General features: G+C 39.1%; 1 protein-coding gene across 3 annotated transcripts in view; it reads right to left on the bottom strand.

Annotated features, from left to right (window-relative positions):
* The window catches only part of PALS1 (protein associated with LIN7 1, MAGUK p55 family member), a 100,478-nt gene extending 82,779 nt beyond the window's left edge, over positions 1-17,699 (bottom strand). For all 3 annotated transcript variants that reach the window (XM_003356738.6, XM_005656336.4, XM_013989105.3), the window contains exon 1: positions 17,596-17,699. The gene's annotated coding sequence lies outside the window, so the exon portion shown is untranslated. The remainder of the gene's footprint in view (positions 1-17,595) is intronic.
* Positions 17,700-18,454: the final 755 nt, after the last annotated feature.

Genomic DNA, 18,454 nt, shown 5'->3' with positions numbered 1-18,454 from the left:
AGTGTCCCTTTTCAAAGGTTTTTGTTGCCTTCTCCCTATTTTAAGTTACTGTTTACTAAGGGTTTACTATGTACCATTCATTCACTGAGCTGAACACCTGGCATGAAACATCTCATTTAATCCTCACAAACACCTCCTTGTTCAGTAGCTAAGATAAGGAACTTGTCCAAAGTCAAAAGCGAAAGGGCCTCAAACTGAAGTTTGCTAGACTCTGGCACTTTAATAACGACTCTGTAGAACACATCTCCAATTCCTTAGCCTGGCATTCATATGGCTCCCCTTGACTTAGACCTATAAAACTCCTCCTACTTTATCTCTCCCTCCCCTATCTTCTGAATCAAACTACAGTTGACCCATGAGCAACATGGCACTGAACTGCACGGGTCCACTTCTACGCAGATTTTTTTTCAATAGTAAATCCTACAGTATTACACATCTGAGGTTGGTTGAATCCACAGATAAGAAGGGCAGACTATAAATTATATTCATATTTTCGATTGGGTGGAAGGGTGCTTCTAACCCCCGAGTTGTTCAAGGGTCAGATGTACTTGCCGCTTCCACACTTCCAGTACAAGCCCTGCAACTTCCCTATTCCAAAGCTTTTCTTTTTCGGCTGCACTAGTGGTACATGAAAGTTCCCAGGACAGGGACTGAATTCAAGCTGCAGCTGTGACCTATGCCACAGATGTGGCAACACCAGATACTTAACCCACTGCGCCAGGCCAGGGATCAAACCCATGTCACCACGGAGGCAATGCTGGATTATTAACCCACTGCACCACAGCAGGAACTCCCCCCCACAGCTCTGACTGTTTCTTATAACCAGAAAAAAAGACCTTTTTGCTCAATTCTTTTATCTGTTAAAAATTCCCTCTTCCAGAGTTCCCATCATGGCTCAGTGGTTAACAAACCTAACTAGTATCCAAGAGAAAGTGGGTTCAATTCCTGGTCTTACTCAGTGGGTTCAGGATCCAGCATTGCCATGAGCTATGGTGTAGGTCGCAGACTCGGCTCAGATCTGACATTGCTACAGCTGCAGCACAGGCAGGCAGCTACAGCTCCGATTCAAGATTCAACCCCTGGCCTGGGAACTTCCATATGCCGCAGGTACAGCCCTAAAAAGACCACCCCCTCCCAAAAAAAAACCTTCCTGCATTAAGTATCTTATAAACTCTTCCTTAATTTTGAATCCTCTCATCCACCTCCTACTCTACCCTGCTAGGGTACTTAATCTATGCCTCTGCTATAGCATTTACTTATACATTTCCCTCTTCCCATAAGTTATATTTTACTTTTTTGTGAAATCCCTAATACATCCCTGTACTCTCTGGTAGAAGAATCAATATACTTTTTAATGTACATATTCAAACGAATCATGCAGCCTATCAGTTTTTTGTTGTTGTTTTTTTTGTTTGTTTGTTTGTTTTAGTGACATCCCTTCGGGAACCCTTTATTTTCCAGCTCTAAACTGACTGTTTTCTTTTTTGCCCAGATTCACCCACCATCCTTCTCCATCAGCTCCACATCCATAAAGGCTGGCCTCTATGGACTACATTACCCATGCTCTCTTATCCTCCCACTTCCCATGGGTTCAGCCAGGGGGAAGTTCAGCCCATTGGAAAAGAGAGAGTGGCTGAGTCCTTTATTCTGCCAGCATCCTGTGCAGCTGTGTAGTTTGGTAGGTTGTATGTTCCTCTAAGGCCACAGTTCTCACAAAGTGGCCCCTCTCTTACAGCAGTAGCTCTTGTAAACGCCAACAAACACTTTCTCCTTTGCCCTTTTAGGCCCAGGTTTAGCTGTCTGCCTGCTTCTGCTAAACCTAGGATGCTTCACCATTCTTGTCAAACTCCCTTAACCCAACCCATCCATACCTTTGGGAATAGTCCACTATTGAACTCTCTTCCATTACTCAGCTTGATTTTGCCATCTGCTTTCTGCATAGAATCTGACAAAAACATGCTCCAGTGTGAATTTATTCTCTAAGTCATCTTCATTTGTTCATCCTTACCCTACAAAGTTCTCACCTCTTTCCTCTTTATCTATTCCTTTCTTTTGGAGAGACCCACGATAGCTTCCTAAGAAAGGATACATGAGGTAGATTTTTTAAGACCTTGATTTAATTGGTACTAGTACAGATTCCGTCCTCTTTGAGTTACCCTTTTGCATCCTTGCCCCCAACCTTAATTTCTCACAGCTTCTCATGACTTCTGGCTCTGCCTCTTTGCTGTTCTCTCCAAGAAAATATTTATAATGAGAGTGGTCCTTTTCTTCCAAGTAGAGCAGGAAGAAAAAGAAGGTAGCATAAATATGTAAAAATATTCACTTTGGTATAAGGTTTCTGTGTGTCGGTGTAGTGACCAATCATGTCCAGTGTCGGAAACAGTCTAAGAAGACAGACATTATGTACGGCTGATGCTTACATAAATCAGTACAATATTAATGGAGGACAATTTTGCAACTATATCCCAAAGATTTTAAATAAACCTTCACTATCAATTCATTTTTTAGAAGTATATCCTATAAAGTATGTTTAGAACAACTTGGGTATGTTATTCTATTTTTTCAACCGTAAATTTAATAAAATCTAAATATAAATCAAATACTTCTAATTAAAGTTTATCATTCTAAGATGTACCATCAATGTAAAATACACAACAGATTTTGAGGACCCAGTGTGGGTAAAGATGTAAAGCATCTCATTATTTTTTTGTATTTAATACACATAGAGATGGTAATTTTTTATACACTGTGTTAAACTATACTGTTAAAACATATGTCACCTGTTTATTTTGAAAACTTTCAAAGTGGCCATTAGAGCATGAAGCCCTATACAAAATGACATGGAACAAAGGCAAGTGAATAAAGTAAACTTTAGAATGGTATTTATATATATCATCCCATTTTTATAAATGCACATAAAAATGTTTATAAAGTTGTTAACACAAAATCTGGGAACATACATACAATATTGTTTTCATTTAATCTCTGAAAAGTAAGAATAACAGACCTCTCAGATCTTACCTCCTACTAATACTTCTGTACAATTTGGGTACCTTACAAAATATTGATGTGTGTTACTTTTATGATTTGAGGGGGAAAACCACACAGACACTACTTTCTTTGAAAGGGAAAAAAAAAAAATAGAAACTTTATTTTTTATTTGTATTTTTTTGGCCACATCCAAGGCATGAAGACATTCTAGGGCCAGAGACTGAACCCACACCACAGCAGGGACCAGAGCCACAGTTGCTGACAGTGCCAGATCCTTAATCTGCTGAGCCACCAGGGAACGCTCCAGAAATTGTAAATTACAACTACCTTCTTAAAGTACATAAAAATTAGCAGAAGCAACAAAGCCCTTTCAAGAGGTCTAGAACCTTTAGGTGAAGAGAAGTATTCAAAATATTATGCCCAAGTCCCTAAACAATTTTATAAACAATGCAACAATAAATAAGAATTTCTAAATAAAGCACTTAAGCTGTCATTAGATCACAGCTTTTCAAAAGTCAGGATTTCCTCTAACACACAAAAATGACTATATTAGATCTTTGAAACTGAGAGTTTACCAAAGGAAGAACATTAGTTTTAAGAAAAATTCCAAAAGGGACCACTAACACTTTACAACATAGTAAGTCAAGTTCACCTTTCGTCATATTAATGATGCACAATGACAAACTCGAAGAATCCAAATCACCAAACTCACATGGCTATTGCTTTGCTTTCTAGATAACTATTTCTATGCCTATTTTATACAGATTTTCTCCTTTCCCTTTAGTCTTAGGTGCCAATCCCTTTAGTCAATTACTTTCCCTAAAACATGTGTCACAAGTTGCAGGTCTCTAAAAATACGTTAACAAGACATACCAAATTTTGAACTCAAGTGATTTAAAGCTTACTAGAGGAAAAAAAATACACTCCAAAGGTCAGCAAATTAGTAGATGATTACCTCTACCTAGATGGTTTATTGGTATATAATTCAACAACTGACCATAAAAAAAGGAAAGAAAGAAAGAAAGAAAAAGAATAATTTGCCTTGTCATTGAAGACATACTATATAACCATTTCACAGTTATTAGAACAAGAACATTAACCAAAATTAATATAGAGGGTATTTCAGGACCAGAAGCAGAGTTGTGTCATCAAAAGAGGAAAGGAGAAGAATTTGAGAAGGAAGAAGACTGATGAGGATATAAATGTCACCAAGTTTGAAATCTACTGAACTTTTAGTACCACAGAACTGCTGACTAAGGGTATGAGCAATGTTCTGTTTTAACCAGACAGTCTCAGAAGGTAGGAAAACTTAAGCATAGAAGGCATATTATGCAACAAAAAGTAAGAACAAAAGGTCAATCTTAAAGATTACTGTAGAGAAAACCTACAGTTATAAAGGATTACTAAACTACACATTCATTCAACAATGTAAATACCGATTTGGTATGAAAACTTGGGATAGTCACTGGCAAGAAAAAGCCTGCTAAGGCAGAGTCCTTACCTTTAAGGAATTTAAAGTCTAGTATGGAAAACAGATAAGTAAACAAGCAAACAAAACCCCTATAGGACTGCAATGCTATTTGGTAAGTACTGTACTACAACTGTAGAAAGTGCTACAGGAATTACCTGTAGAGAAAGAGCATTCTTTTTTTTTTTTTTTGTCTTTTTTTTTTGTCTTTTTGCCATTTCTTGGGCCGCTCTCACGGCATATGGAGGTTCCCAGGCTAGGGGTCGAATCGGAGCTATAGCCATGGGCCTACGCCAGAGCCACAGCAACGCGGGATCCAAGCTGCGTCTGCGACCTACATCACAGCTCACAGCAATGCCGGATCGTTAACCCACTGAGCAAGGCCAGGGATCGAACCCGCAACCTCATGGTTCCTAGTCGGATTCGTTAACCACTGCACCACAACAGGAACTCCCAGGAAGAGCATTCTATAAATCAATGTATAAATGGGAAAGCAAAATGAGGCCCAAGACAGAGAGGAAAGGCTTCCCTTAAACAAAAGGAAAAAAGTAGGAGTTCCTATTGTGGTTCAATGGAAACAAACCCAACCAGTATCCATGCAGATGTGGGGTTGGTTGATTCCTGGTCTGGCTCATTGGGTTAAAGATTGGGCATTGCCATGAGCTGTGGCATAGGTGGCAGACGCAGCTCAGATCTGGCATTGCTGTGGCTCTGGCATAGGCAGGCAGCTATAGCTCTGATTCTGCCCCTAGCCTGGGAACTTCCATGTGCCTGCCGCACCTGTGGCTCTTAAAAAGAAGAAAAAAAGAAAAAAAAAAAGTAAACAAAACACTAATGCAAGCACAGTGACATGAGTAAAATTAAACAAATGCTTTCTAAACATAAGATTTTAAATCTCCATAATAAAACCCAACTCTGCAAACTGTTATTTTTTTAAGCCTATTTAAGAATGTGTAGTGAAAATGACCCAGTTAAAAAATATCCTAGTGAAACCCTTGAGTTGATAAGAGAAACTGATAAAGCTGAGTAGTACTCGATCTCCCTACATACACATGCTGTTTATAAATAGGACAAATTATTCTCCCCGACTTTTTACTATTATTCCAGAGATGAAAAAAACTAACTCAACACATTATAATTACTCATCAATGACTCACTCTATGACAACTGATTCACACAATTCCTATAAAACTGCTTAATCAAATTACTGATGGGAGTTCCCATTGTGGCTCAGCAGTAACAAACCTGACTAGTATCCATGAGGACGTGGGTTCAACTTCTGGCTTTTGCTCAGTAAGTTAAGGATCTGGCATTGCCGTAAGTTGTGGTATAGGTCACAGACACAGCTCTGATCTGGCGTTGCTGTTGTTGTGGCATAGGCCAGCGGCTAGAGCTCCCATTCAACTGCTACCCTGGGAATGTCCATATGCCATGGGTAGGGCCCTAAAAGGACAAAAATAAAATAAAATAAAATAAAATAAAATAAAATATATACATATAGATAATCACACAATCGAGTCAAAGCATATTTATTAAAACATAATGCAGTTCATTGCAATTCCATGTAAATGTCACAAACCAGGTTTGTATTCTATCTCTTATATATGCATAAGCATTCATGGAGTGCTTTATCCACACCAGGTATTATGTTAACCATCCTTGATACAGCATCTCAATTAATTCTTGAAATAAGACCCTGAGGGGGATCAGAAACCAAAATGCGACACTTTGGCAAAAGGATTTTTTTGAGCTAAAAGTAATTAAAAATCAATAGGGCATGGCGGGACCTCTCTTCCCTCCCCTATCAGGCTTAAAAAGCTGGGCATAAATTTCCCTTTTTTAAAGGTAACACGCATTTCCATTTCTAAAGGTATCAGAAAGAGAACTCAATCCTGGGAGATAACTTTTATCAATGTAGAGGACACCAATTTAGATCTGCATAACAAACTTTACTAGAATAACCTTTATATTCCATTGGTTCCCCCCACATATTTACCTTCCCACAATTTACACCTCCTAAAAGCCTCTTTTCCTTTGTCTTGTCACGATTCCACAACTTATTGCTCAATCTCCCTGTTTCTTTGGTCTTCAATTCTTTCCTCTGAAGGTCTCTATATGCATACATAATAAACCATTTCTCCTGTTAACCCGTCTTTTGTCAGTTTAATTTGCAGGGCCCCAGACAGTGAACCTCAGAGGGAGGAGAAAGATAGTTCCTCCCCTACAGCCCTCTGAATCAGGCAATATTACAACCCCCATTATGCAGATAAGGAATCAGACTCACAGGTTAACCTGCCCAGAGCCAAGAAGGTATTTCAAGTCAGGAAGGTATTTCAACACAAGTCTAACTCTTGTTAACTATGTCTATCTGCTTTTCTATGGGTTCTATGAGCCCATAGAAAAGCAGGAAAAAGCCACTAGCAAAATCATCTGTTGGTGTTTATATCTTTTGTAAATAAAGTTAACCAAGAACACGTGAAAGTTAGACCACCTCCCGCCTCCCTCCCATTGACCATCAAACACATTTACAGCCAACATAGGATAAATGGAATTGTTTTGAATCTCAAATCCTTTCAGGTTACAGGAGGAGACTAGGTTAGAGTCTTTGGAATGAAACTCACAAGTAAGGCTAAGGTTTAAACAAGTGAATGATTAAAAAGTACAAATTGGTAACATGCATCTAACCACATTAAGAAGCAAGATACTGAAATAAAAAGACATAGCCCCTGCTCTTAAGAAGCTTACAATTTACAGGTTCAAAGTTCTTCACTTTATTCCAAGCACAACTTAAATACTAAGTTAGATAGTTTTCCTTAGAAAGAGTCTAATCTTACCAAAAAGACAGTGTTAAACACGATAAGTCAGGTTAAAATACAAAGTAGAAAAAGCCAAGGGCTTTGGACTCAAATAAACTGAATTCGAATCCTCGCTATCACTTTCAACAGCACCTGGATAAAATAATCTCACTGAGCCTGTTCCATCACAAAGTTGTTAATATTTAGAACCATATACAAAGGATACAGCGTACTGCATAACACATTAACAGATGGGGCAAGGGATGTTATGGGTAGGAGGTAGGGGAAGGCAAAAAGTACTGTGATTTAACCAAAACAACAACTATTCTCACTATAAAATTTAAGAATAAAAGATAAAGTGTAAAATATAAAAGGGTAAGATAAAAAAGGAACATTGTGCCTTTAAGAAACCTACAAAGAATAATCAAATTTCCTTTCATATGTGCTTAGGTATCTATTAATCATTCAAGCGTTATTTTGAAAAATACCTTCAGGTTACTTGTATAGTCCCCAGATGAATCCCCTGGGTCAAAGGTTTCAATCTGGGTTTCATGATCTAACTTCTATAATTCCCTGATGCACAACAATATGTGTGTTTCAGGGGAAGGGCCAAACGACTGTAAGATTCACAAAAGATTAATAGACAATTTACTAGTATTTATACAGTCTAGTATTTATACAGTAGAATTTATGCAGTTTTCTTTTCTTTTTGTTTTAGGGCCGCGCCTGCGGCATCCAGAAGTTCCCAGGCTGGAGGTCGAATCAGAGTTACAGCTGTTGGCCTGCACCACAGCCACAGCAACACCAGATCTCAGCAGCTTCTGTGACCTACACCACAGCTCATGGCAACGCCGGATCCTTAATATAATGAGTGAGGCCAGGGATTGAACCTATCTCCCCAAGGATACTAGTCAGGTTCATTATACCACTGAACCACAATGGGAACTCCCTGTTTTCAATGAGAGGCAATTTGAAGAAACTTAATAGTTTGCTGCGGGAAATGCATATTAGTAAAATGAATCACACTGAAAGAGATATGGCATTATCTAGTAAGTTGACCATGCCCATATCCAGTAATTTCATTCCTAATTATACACATTAGATGAGCGATGTCCAATGGAATTTTCTGCAACAATGAAAATAAATGTTCTGTATCTGTACCATACAGTAATAGCATAGCGACTGGCCATATATGGCTATCAGACACCTGAAGTATGGCCACTGCAACTGAAGAACTGAACTGTTCACTTTAGTTAGCCATATGAAGCTAGTGGCTACCATACTAGACAACACAGACCTAGAGAAACATGTACCTAACACACTTTGATAAACCAAACTACAGGAATATTCATGGTAACATTACTCATAATAACCAACACCTAGAAACAGCTCACAGGTCCACCAATAGTAATACAACTAAATAAATTGTGGTATATTGGGTTTTTTTTTTTTGGCTACACTGTTATAATTCTACATTATAAAATACAATCCTAAAATCATTTGCATATTATTTAAGCAATTCTGTGATTCTGTTCCAGTTTCAAACAATTAATAGATTTTAATACAAACTAATCTCTAATGGACTATCCATTCTTATTTCAAAGTCAAACCCCTGGGGGCAGTGACTTCATCTAATGCTTCTCTATATCCTGCCCAAAGTCTTCACATTGTAAATATTCAGTATTTACCTATAATCTTCTGAATAAACTAGTTAGGAAATTTGAGAGAGACAAAAGTGTGCAAAAATAAGGGATGATCAGGGAGTTCCCGCTGTGGCTCAGTGGTTAACAAACACGACTAGTAACCATGAGGTTGTAGGTTCTATCCCTGGCATTGCTCAATGGGTTAAGGATCTGATGTTGCTGTGAGCTGCGGTGTGGGCTGGCAGCTACAGCTCCGATTTGACCCCTAGCCTGTGACCCTCCATATGCCTCAGGTGTGGCCCTAAAAAGACAAAAGAGAAAAAAAAAATGATGACTATTTATAGAACAAAGAAAAAACAACTCCCACATAAATATACAGATAGTGTAAAGTAGGATTTTCAAAATCTGCTAAAAAACAGCAGTTTTCTTTCACATTAGGTATAATACAATTATATTCTAAGCTCTAATTGTATTTAACAATAATATAAAGATTTTTTATTAAAATTTGATAAGACTTTGCAATAGCTTCTGTTTACACTGTAGGGAAGGGGAAAATAGAGTTATGTGGGACAAGAAAACTAGATTTCTGGGCGTTCAGAGGCAGGTAATAACAGTTAACAAACCAGGCAATGGTGCAATGAAAAGAGTACTGAAAAGGTTATGAATCTGGTATGTGAGAGGCAATCCCAGTCCAGCCACTAACTACTGGGGCAAAATTATTTCAGCAGCCACCTATGTGGCATCTCTGCCTTTGATCTGTGAAGGAGCACAGATTTTTTTTTTTTTTTTTTGTAGAGGAGAAGGAAGTTAATCTCAAATCCAGCTCAATCTTAACAGAAATATAGAAAGAAAAACAACTTTCTGAAGCTTCCCTTATATTCCAAACACTACACAAAAATGAGTACCTAAATATAGGTCCTGTTTAAATGCATCCAAATCCTAGCAGGGCCCTCAGTTTCATTCACTCACAAGAGGAATCAATTAATTTAAATTAACGAAGTCTTAAAGGTACTTTCAAAGCACACAAAATAGCAAACCTACTTCTTAGGTCAAATCAAAATAATGCATTTTAAGTGGTAGCATCAACATTTTTTGTGATAATGTAAAATCCTCACAACATGAAATTATTGTTCAACACAAATTTTCAATTTTTTTCATTTGAAGTTTCTGATACTGTTGTGAAGCCAAATAGCTCTAACTTACACCCAAAAAAAGCATAAATCAAAAGACAATTGAGGAGTTCCTGTTGTGACCCAGCAGTAAAAAGGGACTAGTATCCATGAGGACTAGGTTTTGATCCTTGGCCTCGTTCAGTGGGTTAAGAATCCCTGGCTTCCCTCATCATTGCCATGAGCAGTGGTGTAGGTTGAAGACATGGCTCAGATCTGGCGTTGCTGTGGCCATGGCACAGGCCAGCAGCTACAGCTCCAATTCGACCCCTAGCCTGGGAACTTCCATATGCCATGGGTGCAGGCCTAAAAAGACAAAAGAAGGAGACAATTTAGGAGTTCCCTTGTGGTGCAGCAGGTTACGGATCCTGCATTGTCACTGCAGCAGCAATTTAGCTATAAACATAAACACAATTATAAGTTATGATGTTTGGAACAACTAATCAGATATATTAGACACTGTAAAATACCATAAAACAGTAAGGTGGGTGAAACAAATACTTATTAAGTATTTACTATGTGTTAGAATGTTTTGCTCAGAGCCTTCCATAGCTTAACTTTTGCAATCATCTTCTGAGGTGGACACACATTAAAGATAAGGAAAATGAGGGCTTGGCTGGGCATTACAGCATGAATGGAATGGAAGCATGGAATACCCTTCCAACTCAGCTGACCCTTAGGGTCTTTCTTCTACATTACCACAAGTATTTTCATTTCTCCTGCCAACTTTTTGCCCCAAACCAAAGTAGGCAAAGTAAGCCCAAAGACCAAATCAGGCATACCTTGTTTTTATAAAGTTTTACTGGAACACAGCCGCATTGATTTGTTTGGCTGTCTGCACTGTAACAGCAGAGTACCTGCAACATTTACTATCTGGCCCTTTACAGAAATTTGTCAACCCCTGTCTAAAGGGATCAAAAATGTCAAGAACCTCAGAGGCCACAAAACTTCAATGTTTAGGATCTTTGAGACAACTATTAACCTAAAACTTTTTAATTATATGAGAGATATTGCTTGAACTTTTATAATGGGTAAATCTATGATAAGCCCAAATTTATAAAAATGATAAAATTACACAGCTTGATTATAAGGCTACTGAAATCTTATTCTTTACAATTAAACTGTCTTCTATAGTCTGAACTGATGGAGGAAACACTTCACAATTAAAATATTAAAATACGCCTAATAAGCATGTACCTTTTTACTATGAACCCACATTTTTCATGAAAGACTACCCTCTGTATAGCAAAACAGAACCTAGCTTTTTCTTACAAGTACTTGATTCTATATTTCATTTCACACTTTGCTTTTAATACATTCAATACATTATACTTGGACCAAGCCAAACATTTTTACTTATGTGATTACTCAAAGGTCCATCGTTGATTTTCTGGTGTTAAGGAAAGAGCCTGTTTTTTTGGTTTTAATATTCTCACTGTTTCACTAAAAGTAAAAATTTCCTAATTAAATCATTTTATCTTCACTCAAAATATATTTCACTGTCCAAATACCTTTAAACAACTGCCTAAATTAAACCAGCATGAGCAATGCTTGGTTACAGTGTTACAAAAAATATTTTCTTTCTTCATCTAGTAATACTAAACAACAGTCCTCTAGTGGTACAGTTACCACCTCCAGTATAGGTAGGTCAAGAAAACTTAAGTCCTACCAACATGTAAAATTTACACAATTGTTAATGAATACCTTGATTCCTCTGACTTTATAAACACTTGGGTTCACAAAATCTAATATTCTGTTTCCCGGTTTATTTTAAAGAAAAAATGTTAAATGTCAAAGAAAAAGAACCCAAAATAATTTTTAGTTTGCAACAACTCTGAAATTATTCCCATAAACATATAAGGCTGCCCTCAATATTGAAAATTAATCAGTGCAATTCACTGTATTAACAGATTAAAGGAAAAAATCCACATGGTCACCTCAATAGATGCAGAAAACATCCATTCATGATTTTTAAAACAAAGCAAAAAACAAAACCTTAAACCTTCAGAAACCTCAGTACAGAGGAAACTTTCTTAATCTGATTTAGAGAATCTACAAAATGTCTTACATATAACATTATATTTTACAGGTGAATGCTTTAAGATTGTAAACAAGGCAAGAGTATTTCTTTTCAACACTCCTATTCAACAATTCACTGGAACTCCTATCCACTGCAAAAAAAAAAAGTCAAGAAAAATAAGACATACAGATTAGAAACATTTCTGTATTCCTAGATGACATGAACTTCTCCTCAGAAAAATCCCAAGAAATCTACAAGAAAAAGCTCCTAGAAGTAATAAGTGAGTTTAGTAAAAACTCAGGATACAAAGTCAATATAATACAAAAATCAACTGTATTTCTACATACTAGTAATGATCAATTGGAAACCTAAGTTTTTAAAAATGACAATTTACAACAGGACTAAAACTCAAAGACCTGGGTTTAGATCTAATAAAGTATTTGCAGGATCTATATGCTGAAAACTAGGAAACACTCATGAAAGAAATCAAAGACCTAAACAAATAGGGAGAGGTATCAGGTTCATAGACTGGAAAATTCTATCTGATTAAGATGTCAATTATTAAGTTAATCTAATGAAACACCATCTCAGGATTGTGATCCTAGGAAGTTTTCTTTTCTTTTCTTTTTTTTTGGATATTCACAAGCTGATTCTAAAATTTAGGAAGAAGAACTAGCTAAAACAATTTTGAAAGGAAAAAAAAAAAGTTGGAGAACTCACATTACCTGATTTCAAGACTTAATTTTAAAGCTACAGTAATTAAGACACTGTGACATTGGCCAAAAAAAAAAAAAAAGACGAATAGATCAATGGAACACAAGAGTCTAGAGTCTAAAGATAGGCCCACAAAAATGTAGACAAATAGTTTTTGACCAAGAGACAAAGGCAATTCAAGGAATTGTCTTTTCAACAAATAAATGGTCATGAAACAACTGGATAAATGAAACTCAACCTAAACCTATCTTAACACAAAAATTAACTCAAAGTGTAACATAGATCTAAATGTAAAATATAAAATTTGTAGAAGAAAACACAGAAGAAAGTCTTTGTGACTGGTGGGTTAGGCAGAGTTCTTATATATAATACTGATACTACGATCCATAAAATAAAATACTGGTACTCTGCACTTCTTTAAAATTTAAAACTTCTGTACTTCAAAAGATACTGTTAAGGAGGATGAAAAAGGCAAGCCACAGACTGGGAGAAAACCTCTGCAAATCACCTACCTGACAAAGAACTCTCAAAACCGGACAATAAAAAAAAACCCTCGATTTGAAAGTGGGAAAAGAGGGAGTTCCTGTCGTGGCGCAGGGGAAACAATCAACTAGGAACCATGAGGTTTCGGGTTCGATCCCCGGCCTCGCTCAGTGGGTTAAGGATCCGGCGTTGCCATGAGCTGTGGTGTAGGTCGCAGATGTGGCTCAGATTTGGCGTTGCTGTGGCTGTGGTGAAGGCCTGTGGCTACAGCTCCGATTAGACCCCTAGCCTGGGAACCTCCATATGCCGAGGGTGCAGCCCTAAAAAGACAAAAGACACACACACAAAAAAAGTGGTAAAAGAGAGTGGGTAAGCAATGAGATCATGCTGTATAGCACAAGGAACTATATCTAGTCACTTGCAATAGAATATGATGGAGAACAATGTAAGAATATGTACATACATGTATGACTGGGTCACTTTGCTGTACAGTAGAAATTGACAGAACACTGTAAATCAACTATAACGGAAAAAATAAAAATCATAAAAAAAAAGTGGAAAAGATGTGGACACTCCACCAAAGAAGATGCAGAGATGGCAAATAAGCATAGAAAAGACGATCATCATTATTCGTGAGAAAAATGTAAATAAAAACCACAACAAAACACTGCAACATACCTATTAGAAAGACTAAAATTAAAAAGACATATCATACCAAGTGCTGATGAGGATGTAAGGTAGATGGAACACTCATACAATGCCAGCGGGAATACAAAATGATTCAGCCTCTTTGGAAAACACTTTTACAGTGTGTAGTTTCCTAAGCTGCTGCAAACAAATTACTACAAATTTAGTAGCTTAAAACAAAACAAATTGTACAGTTCTGAAGGTTAAATATCTGATATAGGTCTCCCTGGGCTAAAATCAAGATGCTGGCAGTGCTGTATTCTTTTCCAGGAGTTAGTTCTAAAGGGTTAATCCATTTCCCTGCCTTTTCCAGCTTCTAGAGACCACCACTTTCCTTAGCTTATGCCCCTACTTCTCCAACCTCAAAACCAAGAACTCTCTGGCCCTGCTTTCATTGTTATATCTTTCTGACTCTACTACTTCTCTTTCCTTCTTAAGACCTTGGGATACACTGGCCACAGCACCTGGATAATCCCAGAATAAACTCTATTTTAATAAAGTCAGTTGATCAATTACATCTGCAACTTAATTCACCTTTGCCACATAAACTAATTTATTCACAGGTTTGAGGGATTAGAACATCTCTGTGGACCATTATTCCACCTATCACAGTTCTTGTTTTTTTTTTTTTTTTTTTTTTTTGACTGCACCCATGGCAAATGGAAGTTCCCAGGCCAGGGATCAAATCTGTGTTAAAGCAACAACCCTGGAGTTCCCATTGTGGCGCAGTGATTAACGAATCCAACTAGGAATCATGAGGTTGCAGGTTCGATCCCTGGCCTTACTCAGTGGGTTAACGATCCGGTGTTACCGTGAGCTGTGGTGTAGGTCACAGATGCGGTCGGATCCTGCATTGCTGTGGCTCTGGTGTAGGCTGGACAGCTACAGCTCCGATTAGACGCCTAGCTTGGGAACCTCCATATGCCTTGGGAGCGGCCCTAGAAATAGGCAAAAAGACAAAAAAAAAAAAAAAAAAAAGCAACAACCCGAACCGAATCCTTAACCTGCTTTGCCACATGAGAACTCCTCTAGCACGTTTTTTGTTTTGTTTTTTAAATAAAGTTAAACATACACTTCCCACATGAGCCAGAAATTTCACTCGTAGGTGCTTACCCAAGAAAAATGAAAACCTGTTGGCAAAGATTTATAGCAGCTTTATTCATAGTCCAAACAAACAACTCAAATGTCTTTCAACTAGTAGATGGAGAAACAAACTGTGATACATCCACACATTGGAATACTACATTCATCAATAAAATGGAAGGAACTGCTGGTATACTCAACGACATGGATGAACACTCAAATGTACTACGCTATATGAAAGAAACCAGACTCAAAAGGCTAAATGTTCTAATGATTCCATTATCTGATATTCTAGAAAAGACAAACTACTGGTAAAGACAACAATCATTAGTTTCCAGGGATCAAGGGTCGGGGAAGAGGTGACTACAAAAAAGAGTAGCTCAGAGGAATTTCAGGCACTGGAACTGTTATGTGTCTTGATTTGGATAATTGAACAGCTTTGCGCATTTGTCAAAACAATTGTACAACAAAAAGTTAACCTCATTTCACAAAGTTAAGACTGTTGTGAAAGAAAGAAAATAAAAATACCTTTCTCACCCATCAGATTGGCACAAATTAAATCTGATATTGCCAATCTGACAATTGCAAGTGTGGACAAGGATGACTCATATACTGTTGGCAGGAATGTAAACTGTTACAACTTTTTAGAGGGTAATTTGGCTGCAGCTAGTAAAGGTGAGAATGTACATCGACCTATGACCCAGAAAGTCATTCTGGAGAAAACTTCACAAAAGTGTTGAAGGATGCATGCACAAGGATGTTCATTAAACAATGTTTGAAACATTGAAAAACTGAAAACAGCCCTTCAGTAGGGTAATGAATTAATTGTGGTTAGTGGTTATTTTTAAAAGAAAGGGGGAAAAATGAGTAAGGGTAATTTAATTGGTTTATTTAACAACAGTATATAGTGAAAAGAACACTGTACTTAGAATCTGAAGGCAAGCATTTTAGCATTTAGTTCCAACTCTGCCACTTAACTAGTCGGTGTATAAACCTGTTTCCTTTTCCTGGAAAACGAAGAGGTCAGATGATACAAACACTAAAATTACTTCCAACTCAACAACTGATGTATAAAGTAGACCAAATTTCTTGGTACGTCTGTAATACGCTTCTTAATCAAGATAATAATAACTCAGAAAAAGCATGTAAACTCCTAAACTCATCCTACTGACTTGGGTAACCCTCAGGTAAAAATTATATATTCTTTCACATTTTAACATTCTAAAACAAGTTAATATTACTGAGTTCATCCTGTCAAGTTAAGATCTGTCTGGCCAAAAGTCAATCAAATACATGGTGAGATTTACTTGATTTTGTTTTACCAAAGATAAAATGATGAATTGCTTTCTGTATTTTTTGCCTATTTCATCTATAAAATTCTTAATTTAATAGCTTCCACCTGTTACAGTAGTTTAAAGAGCCTTTTAAAACTTGTAATAAGCCAAGTCCACAGGGATCAAGTAAAAAATTAGTTTATAATCCAAAAAAGCTCACTTAACAATTTTATTACCTCAATACTCATACTTCAAAGACACCAATAACCAGCCTGTCATTTGTTCCTATTGCAGAATTTAATAGCTTATTAACTTCTGGTATAATCTAAACATAATTAGAAGCTATCATTAACACATAAGACTTTAAAAAAAAATCAGAAATCGTGACACCTCTCACCTTATTAAAATCAAAATTCCAAAACTCTTGTTCTTAAGGGCTTTCCAAATCTAAATTCTCACAACTCTAAACGAGTGCAGAGACAAAACACACACTATGCACTGCTTCCAAAAACCTCCTAGCTACCAGATTTTAATTTGAGCGCCAACTGCCTTTCGACCGAAACCTAAATTCCGGACACCTTACTGTATGTCAATCAACTAACGAGAAGGTGAGCTATTATTAATAGGAAATTACATAATTTGCACCAAAGATTGTTTAAAGCGCCTTCCATTAAAAGCAGCTTATAACAAGTGATGGGCTTCGAAGTTCACCTTGCAAACTTACAGCAAATTATCGGAAACCATAAACGAGATTTGGCTCTTCTTTAAAAGTGGTTACAAGGAAGTAGAAATTGTTTGTTTATTTGTTTAAAGAATGCAACCAGCAGCCGAATACCAGGGGCTGAGTCAGGCAGAGGAACGCCGACTACATTCCGTCTTCTAAAGGAAAATGTTCTTCGCCCGCCGATTTCCCCGACCCGGCCTGGAGGGAGTCCCGGGAGTCGCGAACTCGGGGGCGGGGGCGCAGAGAGGAGGGGCCTCCCTGCAACTCTGGCCGGGCGGGCAAAAGTCCCCGCCGAGGTGGGTCGTTCGCCAAGGCAGAGGGAGCGGGCACGGCCAGACAGCGTACCTCCGAGGGACAAAGGTTGGGCTCACGCCCTCTGCGGCCGGCCGGCTCGCGCTGCCTGGAGCAGCCCGTGAAGAGCCCCGGGTCCCGCCCGGGCCCAGAGGAGGGGGAGGGGGCGAGCCCGGCCGCCCCCTCCCCCTGCCGCTCGCGGGGACCTGTTGATTAAGACCTCAACACGGAACCGCTGCCGGACGCCACTTACCTCCGCGCCCCAGTGGCCGCCGCCGCTCCTCCCGCCCCAGCCGCTCCTCAACGCTGCAGAAACGACAGCTCCCCAGCTGCACTTAAAATACCGGATAAAGAATCCAGAAAGTCGCGTTTCCCCACCTCACAATCCTTAGTCCCCGCCCCCGCCCCACCGCCAGTCGCCGCCGTCGCTGCCGCGGCCTCCAGCGACTCCACCTCGAGACCGCGCGAGACCAGCCCCCGCGGCAGCCGCGAGACCGCGCACGCGCCCCCGGGACTCTGGCGCAGCGGGCGCGCCTATCCCAGTGGCTCCCCGGCACGCCCGCCTGCGGTCAGGCAGGGAGGCTGGCGCGGTTTGCCCAATCCCGAGCCGGCGCGGAGAGACGGCCCGCTTATTGGCCCGCTCCGTAGCTCTGAGCGGCCGGTCGCGCGCGCACTCGCGCGCCTCTCAGTGGAAAACGCGAAGTGCTTCGGGCTCTCAGGCGCTAGGGAACCACTTTGGGTTTGAGCCCGCGGGCCAGGTTATGCGAGGACGTGAGGTTTCCCTAAGACGCAATGGGAGTGAACTAACGCTCCACAGACCTTTTCTCTCTCCCTAAATGTCCGTCGGCTCCTGACGGATAACTAATTCCCTTGAGGCGACTCCTCATGTCCTGTGAAGCATGTCCCACGATCTAACATTTGTTTAAAGAGTAGAACCATGGCTTACGTGAACACGGGTATGTGTGGGGTCTCACGAAAGAATTCTCTGCCACCACGGAAGACTCCACAAAGCTAGCAGCTCGGACCGAGTTCTGAAAGCCAGGCAGGAAGGGTGCCAAGCGCCACAGCTGTTTTCACAAAACGCGGGTACTTGGGTCAACCCACATCCAGTG

This window comes from Sus scrofa, chromosome 7 (assembly GCF_054392235.1).
Source record: "Sus scrofa isolate SSC_HxYL_T2T_F1_AM1 chromosome 7, Sscrofa_HxYL_maternal_Yorkshire_Landrace_v2.0, whole genome shotgun sequence".
Taxonomy (NCBI): Eukaryota; Metazoa; Chordata; class Mammalia; order Artiodactyla; family Suidae; genus Sus; species Sus scrofa.
Note: the sequence above shows the minus strand (reverse complement) of the source record. Positions and strands in the feature narration are given on the sequence as shown.